The sequence below is a fragment of the Pongo abelii genome, chromosome 6 (assembly GCF_028885655.2).
Source record: "Pongo abelii isolate AG06213 chromosome 6, NHGRI_mPonAbe1-v2.0_pri, whole genome shotgun sequence".
Classification (NCBI taxonomy): domain Eukaryota; kingdom Metazoa; phylum Chordata; class Mammalia; order Primates; family Hominidae; genus Pongo; species Pongo abelii.
The window spans coordinates 110,490,829-110,507,088 of NC_071991.2; positions in this window are offsets into that span (position 1 = coordinate 110,490,829).

Consider the following 16,260-nt stretch of genomic DNA (forward strand, 5'->3'; position numbering starts at 1 on the left):
AATATCATATTTTTATGTGGTCTTGGACTTCCCACACAATCTTATTAAGAGAAAACAAGGAATAATGCAATGTCTCCTTCCCAGTCTCAGAGAAGAGAACAAGACTGCCCCATTTTTCTTCGTTTAAATATCAGTACAAGAGAACAGCCATACATCAGCATGTTCTCTCAAAGTTGCTAGTCATTTGGTAAATTCCTAAAATATTTTATTCCCAATTTTTTGGATGCATACATATTATCAAATCACTTTGAAAGCTGCAAAGTGTGATGCAAAAAGTGAGCAGTCACTTTCATCCTCCGTCAAAAGGAAAAAAAAGATACAAGCTCATCTTAAATTGATATTCATCGAGAGATTTGTATATCCTAAAAACCATTACTACTTCATAGTCCCCAAACTTGGGGAGATATATGGTATTTATGGTTAAGATCAAATATTATCTTTGTAATGGGATTTTAAATTTAACTGAATGAATGTCACAGACAATAATGTGGTACCTCCACTTTTTCTGAATTGGTCATCTAATCCTGGATGGTAAGCAAACAGAAACATGTACTCTGAGGGTTTGCATCTTTGTGTCCTGACATCAACACTTAAAGAGTCTTGGCTTTATCTCTTCCACTGCTATTACAGTGAATTTGATGGGCTTGGATCTAGTAGGGTGGCTACTGTCAGGGGAGCAGTTTGGCATGTAAAATTACATAAAATAAAACCCATTTTGGCAATGGCAAGAAATGGAATTGCTCAACAGTAAGCTTGCCTAAGCCCGAACAGACGGAAGAAAAGTGGAGCAGACTGCTCCACAGATGATGATAAGCAACAATCAGACCCAAAGATGAGTGGCTCGATCCAAGGAGAATTAAAGAAGCCATTTGCATCAGATGTTGGAACAGTTAAGCCATGCTTGCAGTCAGTGAATGTCATTGGAAGCTGCTTTAAATAATGTGATGCAACATACATATATTATGTATTTGCAAAGCCAGATGGGATAAGGAATAAGAATTTTAGAGGGAAAAATCTGGCAAGAAACACTTACAGATGTCACTCTGAACTGATGCATTATGGAGAAGTGAGCTAATGGGCTTAGGAAAGAAAAAATTATCATAAATATTAAACAGAAATCTTAGATTTTATCAGGACTTCAAAGTTTATGTGAATCTTATTGCCTGCACTAAAGCAGAACACACTTCCTATCCCTGCCATCTCATGCTTATTAAAAAAGCTAATGTGTGTGTGTGTGACTATTTGTGTGTGTCTATCTCTATCTTTAGGGGTAGATATAGATGATATAGATATAGATATATACCAGAACTGAAATTCTTGCATCGCACTCTTGATATTTTACTTAGTTATCATGAATTAACAAACTTATAAATAATCTCTCAGACTTACAAATTCATTTTAAAATAAACATTTTATTTTGAAATAATTTTATCTTTATAGAAGAGTTGCAAAGATAGCACAGAGTATTTCTCTATACACTTCACCCAGCTTCCTCTAATGTTAACTTTCTACATAACCTTGATACACTTATAAAAGCTAAGAAACGAACATTGGCACAATACTGTTAACCAAACTATAGCCTTCATTAATATTTCACAGTTCTTCCACTGTGTTCTTTTCCTAGATAGCTAGGACACCACATTGCACTTAGTCATTATGCCTCCTTAGTCTTCAGATCCATGACAATTTCCTGCTCTTCCCTTTCATGGCCTTGGTACTTTTGAAGAGTCCTGGTCAAGTATTTTGTAGAATGTCTCTCAGTTTGGGTTTTTCCTTACATTTTCTCATGAATGTTCTGAAGTTATAGTTTGAAGAAGAAAGCCACACAGGTGTTGTGCCCTTTTCTTCATACCATATCAGGGGACATATGCTGTCGGATGGTTTATTACTTGGTTAAGGAACTGTCTGCCAGGTTTCTCCACCATAAACTTACTATTACCTATCTTTTTGAAAATCTGTGTATCTTTTATTCAGGAGTTACACATAGGAGAAGTAATTATTATCGAGCTACCTTAAATTATTAGTCACATTAGATGAACAGGAAGAGATCAATTTTAATGGCATTGACAAAAGCATATAATGTGGAGAAAATAATTCTTTGTCTCCTGAACATACAAATAGAATATTCTGCCAGGCTCGGTGGCTCATGCCTGTATTCCCAGCACTTTGGGAGGCCGAGGCAGGCGGATCATGAGGTCAGGAGATCTAGACCATCCTGGCTAACACAGTGAAACCTCGTCTCTACTAAAAATACAAAAAATTAGCCGGGCGTGGTGGCAGGCGCCTGTAGTCCCAGCTACTCGGGAGGCTGAGGCAGGAGAATGGCGTGAACCCTGGAGGCGGAGCTTGCAGTGAGCCGAGATTGCGCCACTGCACTCCAGCCTGGGCGACAGAGCAAGACTCTGTCTCAAAAAAAAAAAAAAAAAAAAAAAAAAAAAATTGAATATTCAGATAATCCCCAGATTTACATTTTAAAATGTTACATAGAAATCATCTTTTTGACACATCTTTTGTCCTACCATTGCTTATATGTATAAAGCAATATTAGGAAACAGAAAATGGCTCTTTCTTTATGACTGTCTTAGCTTTTGTACTTTGGCATTTTTTTCTTTTAAAGAACATGGCCATTTAATCAGTTCATTTTGGCACAGGTAAACAGTTGTTCAAATATCTGATAACATTTGTCTTTTAATCTATCACTTACTTGGGTGTGTGTAGACATAGGCTCTATTATAGTATCTTGGGACACTAAAGAGAAAAGCAAGAATATTGTAAATGGATATTGTAAATATGCAGAGACCACACTGCACTGAACAGACTGCCAAGATGAAAACAGAAAAAAATGAAATAAAATAGTAAACATTTTTATGATTCTAACATTTCATTATTTTAAAACATTTTCAATGCACATTGACCATGAAGAAGAAACATAGACACTTTATAGCATCACAAAGGTAACCTCCCTCATAACTTCAATGGTTTAAACAGTTGCACAATGATGCTGAGGTTATATGAAACAGTTTGAAAACTGGTATAAGGCAATTTCATAGTCCTATGATTTTTTTTTTCAACTTTTAGGTTCAGGGGGCACATATGCAGGTTTGGTGTATGAATGATCCTGTCACCCAGGTAGTGAGCATAGTCCAAAATATAAGAAATTAGAAGTAAAACATTTAATAAATTTACACATTTAACAATACTTAAATACTGTTTAAACATTTAAAAAAAGAATTTGTTACCTACCACCTAAGATTGCCAAGCCACCTTCTATAACCCTCGCCCCCTCCCACCTTCCCTGCCCTGGTAGTCCCCAGTGTCTAATGTTCCCATCTTTGTGTTGGTGTGTACTCATTGTGTAGCTCCCACTTACAAGTGAGAACATATGGTATTTGGTTTACAGTTCCTGCGTTAATTCACTTAGGAAATTAGCCTCCAGCTGCGTCCATGTTGCTACAAAGGACACGATTTCATCCTTTTTTTTATGGCTGTGTAGTATTCAAGGATGTGTATGTAGCACGTTTTCTTTATCCAGTTCACCATTGATGGGCATCTGGGTTGATTCTATGTTTTTACTATTATGAATAGTGCTGTGGTGAACATATGAGTGCATTTTTTGGTAGAACTATATATATATATATATTGGCAGGGGTATATACTCAGTAATGCAACTTCTGGGTCAAATGGTAGTGTTCCTACCATTTTTCCTAAGCCTGTGGTGCTAAAGGTAATAAAGGCTTGCTCTGTGGGCTCATTCATTCAAGATCTGGACATCTTTAAAGTCCCATGGGGAGGATCTCTGGGGACCTCAGAAGGGCACAAGACTTTCCTAGAGAAGGAGCAGAATAAGCAGTGGGCCAGCTGGAGCTGAGAACAGGACCTATACCTGTATTCCAGTCTAATACACTGTACATTTTGGAAGGAGGAGATTACATGTGAGAATAATAATAAAAAAAGAGCTGTTTTACTAAAATCACAGCAAGACAGAGAAAACATAGGCAATAAACCTGACTTGCTGATCATGTCACAAAGGCTTACTAAAGATGGGAAAAGGAGTACAGCTCAGGACAGCCTGAACAGGAAGCCTTGCTTATCTCCATTTAGAATCAAAAGAAGATGGAGCAGAGCAAGGAGCCCAGGCACAAGTCATGGTACCTTTGGTTGTAGCATCAGGATCCTCAGTGGCAGACATTGCTTCAGGGACCCAGACCTGAGCAGGAGAGGATGAAAGTGGTCCCTGTTCAGGTAGTTGCTGAGAAAAAGGTGAGATATGATTTTAGGAATTATTTAGGGGCATTTGAGATACATAGAGTTTTTGTCAAGCAAATAGGAGCAGAACTAGAGATATTATATTTTTGCCAATGTTACTGTGATCCCATTTTGTTGGCCCTGGCCTGGGAAAACATAGGATATAAGACATTAAATTTATGTGCAATTTTGAATACTTTGTTATATGTGTGAACAATGCCAATTCTATTTTGTCTGTTTCGAGTTAGAAACTGAAGTTCAATTCACAAAGACACATGAAACAATAACTAAAATCTGGGCTCTACACATTTACAGAAATACATTTACAGTAATATTCTTGAAAGGATCTGGGATTTTAGAAATTATAGATATACATTTATATGACCCAGATTTCCTCCGCTCCTACAAATTGGAATAAAATTTGAAAATTGGTTTTAGTGGTTATGCAAAAAAAGGAGGGAGGAAGGAAGAAATAGGACAAATGGAAGGAAGGAAGGTAGTCAGTTGTTTGACTCAGTTAGTTTGGACCACCTAAAATATTTTTATAGCAGACTTGACACTAAAGTCAAAGGATTCAAAATCCTTTGTTAGTTCAAATGTCCCTAAAGGGTATTACTTATTACCCCTGCTGTAAATGGCTCAGTATGAATATATATAGGAGGGAGAAGTAATCAGGGAAACACGTACAGAGACTACTATGAAAAAAAGGAAATTCCAAAACTTCAAACCATCTACTAGTTCTTTTGCGTTATTTGGAGCAGAAGACACTTAGCAGGACAGGTAGACATCTAGTATCAGATGTTGGATTGAGTCAGAATGGTAAGCTAAATGCTGTACAAAATAAACAGGGGCATCTGAGAAAGGAGAGAGCTTTCTAAAAGAGAGGAGGCTGAGCAGTGTCTAAGTGTCTATACTAAAATGTAAACATTCTAAATTGAATAAAAGCCCCCAGTGCTGCAAACCTTTAGTGCAGCAGGTTGGGACAAATCAGAGAAAGAGCCTCAGTTCAATATCTGGACCTTCACAGAGCAGAAGGAATGGCTACAAGACATGTCTTGGAACCAATAGGAAACAAGAAATTCAGAGCTGGAAGTGGCCACAAAGATTTAGGCCCCAGAAATTCTCAGAAATATAGGGAAAATATTCAATTTCAGTTTTAGTTTTATGTAAACCTTGAAGGAGAGGGTGGCCTTAGCTACCACTTTGGTCTTTCCAACAGCATATTGCTGGCAATAGTGGAATCAGGTAGGCGGCCAACAGCCCAGTGAGAGGACAGCTATTGGGCCCTGCTGCTAGTTATTAAACCGCACACAGATGGTAACAAGAATTTAGCCAGGGATCACAGCTTGAATCATTTTCTGATTGTATGTCACTCAGAATATTCTCCTAGAAGTATTTCAGCCCTGGGGAAGAGAAGGAGCAGGAACAGCATGCATTCCTTCACTGCTAAGGGGAATCTAGGGTGACTGATCTCACATGACATTTATATTTCCTTGTAAAGAGCAATGAGATACCTTGGTTATGAAGATCAATGAGATCAGCCACCATGTATCATTTATATCTCAAGTTACATATTTTTTTAGAACAAGTCACATGGACCTGTTAAAACTAGGATTTAAACACAACTGCAGGGAAATCATTATCTTAAGGTGAATTGCTTAAGAGGGAAATTGCATTTGGACATGGGGGGCTCAGTACAGTGGTTTATGAGTGTAGAGCTCTGTCCTGAACAAATGAAGCATTTAGCTGCCACCTCTATTATGTATTGATATTACTAATCCTAGCAAAGTTAAGAATAAAAATTGGGCATTTATACACACCAATCTGGAGAAAAGAGGAATTTAAATTACCTTTCAGACTGTGAGTTTAATTGAACTGCTCCCATTTATTTCAGTCTAATGATAGTGGGTTTGCTGGATCATATCACCATTCTTTGAAATTTGCTTTATTCTTTCACATAGCACAGGACCTGCAGTCTTCATCTCTGGAGAGCATTCCCAACAACAAGTAATGCTTACCTGCAAATTGGAATGCACCAGAGTCCTATTTAAAGGCCAGCCTCACTGACCTGCTGGCAGAATGGACGGGGAGAATGTATGTTTTATGCTCATACAGCTTCTTGAAAAAATGGACTGTGTAGAGTCAAGTTATTATTATAGTTATTTTCATTTATTTGTCAAGTGCCAAGGAATGCACTTGACAAAGCAAAAAGAGGAAGCTCAAGACAATATGTGTGTCTCCTAGATAATGTTGTTCCAGGAAAATAAAGTTTATTCATCCTCAAGGCAGATGTATGCATTTTTTTAATCAACTGAGTATTCCATGAAGTTCTTTTCATAATTTTTAGCACATAAAACTTTTCTCAGTTGAAATCATTGATTGTCCTTATCAGCTCAATATAAAATAAAGTAAATGTTTGTTCTTCAGAGAGGATTCCTCCTGTAGAAACTTCCAGAATCACAAAAATGATATTGTCTATTCACTCCTGTCATTTTTGAAAGTCATATTTCCTTCAAGATACACATGCCTCCTACACAAATTGTCTTTGCAAATGTTACTCTTTCTCTCTCACTTGATGAAAGAGAGAACATCTGTCTTTCTCTAGATGCCCTTTCTAGAACATGCCCTGAAACAGTCATACTAATTCTATCTGAATTTATTTAAATAAACACTGATATGGCACCATGTCCCTGACAATTCTATAGGTTAGTGCAAAAGTAACTGCAGTTTTTGCCTTGTTGGAATTTGCCATTTGATATTGGAATACATTCTTAAATAAATGTGGTTTTGTTATACATCATTTAATGGGTATTTCTTGCTTTATGTTTGGTTTTTTTTGCTAATGACTAATTACTTGCTGTTTATTTTATGTTTATTTTAGACTATGGAAATGACGTTAGACACAAAGCAAATTCGAGTAATTTTCTTTTTCTTTCTTTTCTTTTCTTTTTTTTTTTTTTTTTGAGACAGAGTCTCACTCTGTTGCCCAGGCTGGAGTGCAGTGGCATGATCTCGGCTCCCTGCAACCCCCACCTCCTGGGTTCAAGCAATTCTCCTGCCTCAGCCTCCTGAGTAGCTGGGATTACAGGCGCCTGCCACCACACCTGGTTACTTTTTTGGTATTTTTAGTAAAGACAGGGCTTCACCATGTTGGGTAGGCTGGTCTCAAACTCCTGACCTCAGGTGATCCACCTGCCTCAGCCTCCCAAAGGGCTGGGATTACAGGCATGAGCCACTGCACCCGGCCATTTGAGTGATTTTCTTATTCGAGTTGAAAATGAGTCCTAAAGCAGCAGAGACAACTCACAACATCAACAACACATTTGGTCCAGAAACTGCTAATGAATGTACAGTGCAGTGGTGGTTCAATCGTCAAAGCCAATGTTCTTACAACTACATGAGAAGCTGCTGAAGGACTCAACGTCTACCATTTTATGGTCATTTGCAATTTGAAGCAAATTGTAAAGGTGAAAAAACTCAATAAGTGGGTGCCTCATGAGTGACTGAAATTTTTTAAAAAATTGTTGTTTTGAAGTGTTGTTTTCTCTTATTCTATGCAACAACAATGAAATATTTCTCAATCGGATTGTGATGTGGGATGAAAAGTGGATTTTATAAGACAACTAGCCATGATCAGCTCCATGGTTGGACCCAGAAGAAGCTCCAGAGCACTTCCCAAAGCCAAACTTGCGCGCGCACACACACACACACACACACGCACAGCCTTGCACTGTGGTGGTCTGCTGCCGTCTGATTCACTACACCACTACAGCTTTCTGAATCCCAGAGTAACCATTACATCCGAGGAGTATGCTCAGAAAATCGATGAGATGCACCAAAAATTGCAATGCCGGCAGCTGGCATTGGTCAACAGAAAGGGCTCAATTCTTCTTCAGGACAATGCCCAACCACACATGGCACAATGAATGCTTCAAAAGTTGAATGAATTAGGCTACAAAGTTTTGCCTCATCCGCCATATTTACCTGACCTCTGGCCAACCAACTACCACTACTTCACTTCAAGCATCTCGACAACTTTTTGCAGGGAAAACACTTCCACAACCAGCAGAATGCAGAAAATGCTTTCCAAGAGTTCATTGAATCCTGAAGCACAGATTTCTATGCTACAGGAATAAACAAATTTACTTCTCATTGGCAAAAATGTGTTGATTGTAATGTTTCCTATTTTGATTAATAAAGATGTTTGAGCCTAGTTATAATGAGTTAAAATTCATGGTCTGAAACCACAATTACTTTTGCACCAAAAGTTATTGGTCCTTTATAAATATTTACTCATTTAAAGTCCAAATAAGTCCAATATTAACTCGTTTAAAGTCCAAATAAATCAAGTAAATATTTACTTATTTGTAAGTACCTATTTGTAAGTCCTTTATAAATGTTTACTGGTTTAAACTCTCATAAATAAGCCTTTGAGAGATACACTATCATTATCCTCATTTTACTGATGAGAAACAAACTAAGGCACTCACTTCTGGGAATTTATCATAAATCAGTTTGATTAGGATCAAGGTGTGGCTCCAAAGTTCACACGCTTAACTGGTAGGCTCTAGTCTTCTTTATGTATCACAAACTGAGTTTCTTTTTATCAAAGATATGCAGTTCTTTTTCTTTTTCTTTCTTTCTTTCTTTTTTTTTTTTTTTTTCAGATAGTCTTGCTCTGTCACCAGGCTGGAGTTCAGTGGCTCAATCTCAGCTCACTGCCACCTCCGCCTCCTGGGTTCAAGCCATTCTCCTACTTCAGCCTCCCAAGTAGCTGGAATTACAGGCATGCACCACCACGCCTGGCTAAGTTTTTTTTTCTTTTTTTTTTTTTGTATTTTAGTAGACACGGGGTTTCACCATGTTGGCCAAGATGGTCTCGATCTCCTGACCTTGTGATCCACCTGCCTCGGCCTCCCAAAGTGCTGGGATTACAGGTGTGAGAAAGATATGCAATTCTTTAATTTCAAAATTCTGCTTTCTCATAGAGCTATCTGTTTCTTTTGCTTTTTTGACTCTTTCTTTATGTCTATCATCAGCTCTAAAAGCTAACTTTTCAGTGTCAGGAAAGGTGGTGCGGTTTGTATCACTGCGTAAGCATTATTACACATGTGTAACAACAATCATTGCCAGGCAGTGCTTAGGTGCTCAAACAGACTGCAGGACTGTGTCTGACACCTCAGTGTTTCAACGCATGCAATTCAAATAGTGCCTCATTAAAATTACAGATTACTGCATGCCAGGGACTCACATCACTCAACAATAGTCAAAACTATGAATGTTAAATCCATAAATGTCACGATTTCATTACAGCAGGAGCTTAGAACTAGTAAAGTGTTTCATTTTCTTAGATATTTTCTGGTGACCACCACTCCCATATACACACACATAGTTTTCTTTTGTGTCATTCTGTTGTGGAAAAGATTTCAAGAGGATTGTTTTATCTTTGAAAAACATTGCTCTGAAAACCTATGCCAGATCAATGTGAGTTACATATTTTCAAGGAAGCTTACTCTTCTACTTTTGTCTGTGTTTCTTTCAATCTACTTCTCTCTTTTTCTCCCTCACATTGCTTTGTTTGTTTTGTTCATGCACAGTATTTATATTTAACTGGAATTTTTCCAATTAAATTTTAATTATTTTCACAGCTAGAATTTTCTATTAAAAAATTCAGGAATCAAATTTAAAAAATATACAATAATTAAAGGACATTCATGTGCATTCATGATTTATACAAAGCAAAACTTACAAAAATGTGTAGGGGAAGTGATCTCTGGTATGTGTGTGATCGATGATCAATTGCTTTTGTATTTCTTTACTACCTTTTCCATTTTCATTTTTTCCCTTCTCAGGGAGGTATTTTATACCAGGAAGTGTATGTTTTTAACAAAGTTCTATAGAAAGTGTTGCCTTACTTTATACCTGTAATATTATTACATTGTTTTGGCTCTTGCTACACTGAACATTGCTTATCTAATGCTTTTGCCAATAGTTGAGGGGTTTCTTTTACTCTAATATTTTCCTTTTTTACTGTTTCTAAGGCAGTGAACTCAATGAGAGTTATAACAGCAAGTTAGTAATTCCCTAGCGTATGAATCAGCCTGGAGCTATTAAAAATGCAGGTTGCTGGGCTCCAGCCTTGGAAAATTTGATGCAGAAGGCTTAGGCTGGGACCCAGAAACCTGCACCTTAATAGCTACTCCAGCTGACTCTGATGCTGTTGCTCCATGGAACACACTTTGCAATATAGTGTTTCACAGTATTCAGTACTGAGTTAGCATCACAATATCATCTTCTAAAGGAATTCCAATACATGATATGTCAGTTGAGAAGTAAATTAAGCGCTATGGGAGTAAGAAAAGAACAGACTGGTTTACTTTGAGTTATATTTTGTCAATGATCAAGAAATGATTGCATCCATAGAGTGTTTACCATCTCCTGATTTCTTAATGTAAAAGAACAGGGTAGAGTAGTTAGAGAAAAGCATGTAGCAATTTATTTTGAGTATGAATATTCTCCCCTCCAAATATTCTATGTAATTCTTGTATTTTGAGAATTCAATACAATTTTATTTAAATAATGGGAAAGTTAATTTTGGTTATAAAGTATTTATTGAGAACACAGCATATCTTATCTGCAATTTATACTGCCTAAAATAAAGACATTTTGTGGGCCATTTGTATCCCTACCTACCCAAATTACAGAAGAGCACCTCTAGGAGCAACTCCAGAGATCTGAAAACATATGATACAAATCTCTAAATTAAAGTTTAATAGGAATTTAATTCAAGCTGCCAATAGCAGTCATAATCTACAATGGCTAATGTGACATCAGTGTCCCATGTTAATGAATGGCTTGTGTAAAGGAAGGATTTGAGAAGGAAAAATATATTTTATCTGTGACCTGTTTGGTGATTCAATCAGGAGTCTTTTAGCACTGTATTAGCTTTTCTGCCTCAGTTCCCCTATTTCCTTAGCACTTAATTATTTTCCTACAGTCTTCACTAAATTAGGGTTCCAAAAAAACTGTTTTAAAAACACACAATGCATAAATGCAATTTTGATTTAATCAAATTCAGTCATAAAATATTTATGACAATTTCATCATTTATTAATTGCTTTAAGAAAATCTTTGCCCCTCATCTAGAAACTTTTGTGTAATAAAAATACATTATAACTTTAAAAAATTTTAGGATTGACAACTAGAATTAGCAAAACCAAAGCTAAAACCAAACATTTGTTAGGACTGTAAGTTCAGACCCTTCTAATTGGTAGGTATTTCTGGAACTAATTACTGGGTACTCTGTTGATTGCTGTCCTGCATGCCAGATTTCTGTTCAGATGAGTTGGTTAGAGCATCTTATTGTAGAAGGTCAAAACACTTGGTCACCTCTAGGTCTTATGTAATTGCTGATCTTACATAATTAATTGAATATTTTAAAAAAATCTTATTCTGCAGGCATAATGAAGCTAGGGATTTGTGGGTGGATCAAAGCAAATCCATCATTGTTTCTGGAAAAGGAAATCAAAATATAAGTCCTGCCAGTAGTAGGTGAGTAACATCACCTTTCCATATGAGGCCGATATAGCACCAAGAGCCCTCCCACATGGTTCTTGGGTATGATTCATCACTAACTTGCTCTGTCACCCTGGACAAATCACTCAACTCCCCTACATGAGGGCCAAGAGAAACTTGAGGTTACCATGTGAAAGTACTTTCAAAACTTCTATAAAAAATGCCCCCATTGCCTTACGAAGAGGGTGCCATTTTATTATGACCGACATATGCAGAAAATTACTAGGAAGTTTGTACTGGGAAAAGACACGAAAATCATGGGAAAAATAGCAAGGAAACTATTTAGCTTAGTAAAATCATAACTGTAGAAATTCTGTAAAATTTTCTTCTAGAGTTTATTAGATTCCATAGAGTCATAAAAATCTTTAATCAAAAAAAAGAAATAATACACATTTACATAATGCGTACTGTTTGCCTGACACTCTTCTAAGTATTTAACAAAAGGTAGGTCTCATCTCTCAAGAAGGTTAATTAGTTTTTGGTTTTGTTTAGTACCTAGCACTGGGGAGATGACCTCCTAGAACTGCGATTTCAGGGTTAACAAGACTAACCTAAAAAAATTTAGCTCCTGTTCATTCCTGTTGATGTTTTGTAATCCATGGCAGAATTTTAGCATTCTATTTTAAGATTTTAATCGCTGGAAAATTCAAATCCTCTCGAGATTTAGCATGCATGAATGTTTGATGCTTTCTGAGAGTTTTCCACAGTAGGTAGAAGGCAAGAAGTATTTCCATGAGTGTCTAATATAGAAGACGGGGCCAGTGAGCAGAAAGGGATTCACTAAGAATATCAAACTGAAGAAAAAGTATACAGAATACTGATTACAGGAAATGAAAAAGGTATCTAAGGTGATGTATGTATGAATAAAAAACTGAGGCTCAAAAACCAATTTCCTACTTTATAATGTTTCCTAGGACCCCTGCCTTCATGCTATAAACAGAATAACCTACTAAGTATGACTCTTTAACTTACATATATTTATCAGTTTTGTCCCATTCCAAGTTTTCCCTGATAACAAAGGAAGAGAAAAGTTACAGGGATGGGGGTGACAGGAGGTAAATTAAAACTGTTAATTAGCCAAAAGAAGAGACTATTATCCTATAAAGAGCATAACATTAAATATAATATTAATTCAGACAACATATTTATTAAGTGCATATATACAAATGGGAAAGACAAGTAATAAGTAAATGCAAAATTAAATAGATTGCATACAAAGGAGATAGAGATGATTGCTAGAGAGGAAATTAAAGAAGAATAAAGCTGAAGTATATTGTTGGTGGTGGAGTTATTTTAAATGGAGTGACAAGAGAGGGTTCTGTAATCAATTTGTATTGAAGCAGACCTAAATGAAGTGGCAGAGGTTGATGTGCAGATGTGTGAGTGAATAGATTGCCAGGCAGTGAGAACTGTAAGTGCAAAGGCTGTGAGGCAAGTGCATGCTTGGTGTATTCAAAGAATGAAAATACAGTCAGTGCAAATGGAGTGATGTATTAGATGACAAAAGCTGGAGGAAATGAGATTCATGAGGCAATGAGCTCCTGATCACTCATGCCTTGAGGACACTGTAATGACTTTGAGCTTTACTTTGAAAGTATTGAGAAGCCGTTGGAGAGTAAAGTATATTAGTCTGGCTGCTTTGCTGGGACTAGACTTAAAACCAGCCCAAATGTCCCATGGAACAGATGCTCATGGTTTATTTTGAATTAACATAGAAATTGACCCTCCCAGTTTTACAGCTTGAGAAAGTTAACATTTGTCTTATCTGAGCTCCTTTCTCAGGAAACCAATTATCAGGCCTCCCAGCTAGCATCAAGAAACTGAAATTTACCAGATCACTGCATCTGGACAATGACACTCCAGACCCTTCATTCATCATGATTACTTCCGTACCCCTCCCTAATTCCCGTTTTCCCACACACGGTTACTTTTTTTTTTTCCTGCTGTATAAACCCCTAATTTTAGTAAGTTGAAGAGATGGATTTGGGACTGATTTTCTATATCCTTGCCTGCAGCACCTGAATAAAGCCTTCTTCCTTGGCAATACTTGTCTCAGTGACTGGCTTTCTGTTTGATGAGCAACAGGGCCTAGACCAAATCCCTGGTGTTTTGGTAACTGTATTAGTCCATTTTCACACTGCTATAAAGAACTACCTGAGACTGGGTAATTTATGGAGAGAAAAAGGTTTAATTGACTCACAGTTCTGCAAGGCTAGGAGGCCTCAGGAAACTTCCAATCATGGCAGAAGGCAAAGGCGAAGCAAGGACCTTCTTCACACGGCAGCAGGAGAGAGAGAGAGAGAAAGGGAAGTGCCACACTTTTAAACTATCAGATCTTGTGAGAACTCACTCACTATCACGAGAACAGCATGGAGAAAATTGCCCCATGATTCAATCACCTCCCACCTGGTTCCTCCCTCGACACATGGGGAGTACAATTACAGAAGAGATTTGGGTAGGGACACGGATTCAAACCATGTCAGTAACAGACTGTGGGAAGCCAGATGGATGAAGAGAAACCAGCTAGGAAGCAATGATGGTTAGGATCAAGGTGGAGCAATGTAAGTGGTGAGAACTGGTAAAAAAAAAAAAAAAAGTCAATAAATATATTTGGTTATGAATTTTTTCATTAAAACAAATACTAGTTAGCAGGTACATGGGTCAAGTAGAGTGTTCAATGCTGGGGAAATAACAAACAGGACAAAGTCCATGGCTGCCATCAGTAAATGCATAGCTTAATGGGGGCAGATGTATAAACACGGTTTTAATTTCTTGTATGCTAATTGAACTGAGTAAAAAGGAAAGAATGATTACTTTTGCTTAGGGAATGGGAAGCATCCACACAAACTACCCAGAAGAAAAGATGCTTGGGGTCAATAAAGAGGAGCACAAGTGTGGCAGAAGGTAAAGGAAGGCAAAGAGAGGGTTGCCAACAGCTTAGACAAAGGAACATGGCCATGGACAAGGGGCAGTTAGTAGTGTCGTATGTCAAATGTATCTATTCCAGCCCAGAGTGGTAGTGAACAGAGCTGGGAAAATATGCAGTGAGGGCAGGAAAGATGATGAGATAATCTGTGTATCACGATGAGGGTTTTGCACACTTTTGGCAAAATTATGGGAAATCATTGAAGGATTTTATAGAACGAAGTAGAATCAGCTTTACATCCTAGAAATATCAAAATTCTTTGTCAATAGGAGCATTTCTATTTAACTCTAGTTACATAATTAAATTTTGGCAACAGAGAACTATATATAGTAAACAATATTATACTGCTTACTTTTCAATGGCAAACAATCTTTTATTGACCAGTTACTGTGTCAGGCATTGGGTAGAGGGCATTGCTCACACAAATTCATCAGATCCTCACTAATGCCCAGTGAGGTTATTACTATTCTTATGACCCCTTTTTAAAGATAGAGAAACAAATGCTTAGAGTTTCAGCAATTTACCAAATTCGCACATAGATAGTGACAGGAGGGGCAGGCTGGGCTGGGCTTCCAACCCAGCATCACAGGCCATGCTTTTCATCACTCTAGATAGTGCTTTGATATTCTTGAAAGGGCAACAAAGGTGACTAGGAACAGGCTCATCTAAAGACTGATTACATTAAATAAAATCTCTTCACAACAGGCTGACCTAAATTATAATTTCTTAATTTAATTATGTACGTTGCAAAGAATGAAAGGAAATTAATAATGTTCCAGATGTTGGGAATGAATTCATTAAGTGTTTAGAATGAATTTACATATAGATTTGTTGAGTGACACCATTTTCATTAGAGCTTCCTGGTATAAATTTTGACTTGTAAAGACAGATATTTAAATCCACTTCGGCTATGTCCACCCAAGCCAGGAAAGTTTTCTTGAATGAAATGTTCTCACTCCTTTGCAAACTCTTTTCTCGATAATCTGCAGAATTTGGCTGCAGTTGGAGCTGTCCAGTCCCTGCTGCTCAATGCAATGAAACTTTCCTGCCTAAAGAAATTCAAGGAATAAAGAATTAAGGCTGAAAGGAAGGAGAGAAAGTGATTATCAGAAGTTCAAATCCTGTTGGCAATAATTTGTTAGAGGTTGAGAAGTAATTACTGGTACATTGGATTTGCTACTAGCAATCCTTTTAAATACATTCTATACTGGAAAAAATAATCCAGACTCAAAATTTCTCAGAGAATTACCAAGTTATCTGGAGAATGTCCAGAAATGTGAAATCAAAGATCAAGTCCAAATGTCCAGGGTCAGTTTCTAAAAAGCAGATTAGCTGGATGCAAGGGACAATTTCATGTGAAAAGATAAAATTCCTAATCCACTGGCAAAAGTATCTATAAATAAATCACTTAAACAAGTTTCTTTTGTACATTTAAAAAATAAACATAAGACAATTATCTGGCTTGCTTTGAAAAGTTTGTTGAAGGAAACTGTTGCAAACACTAAAGGAGATTA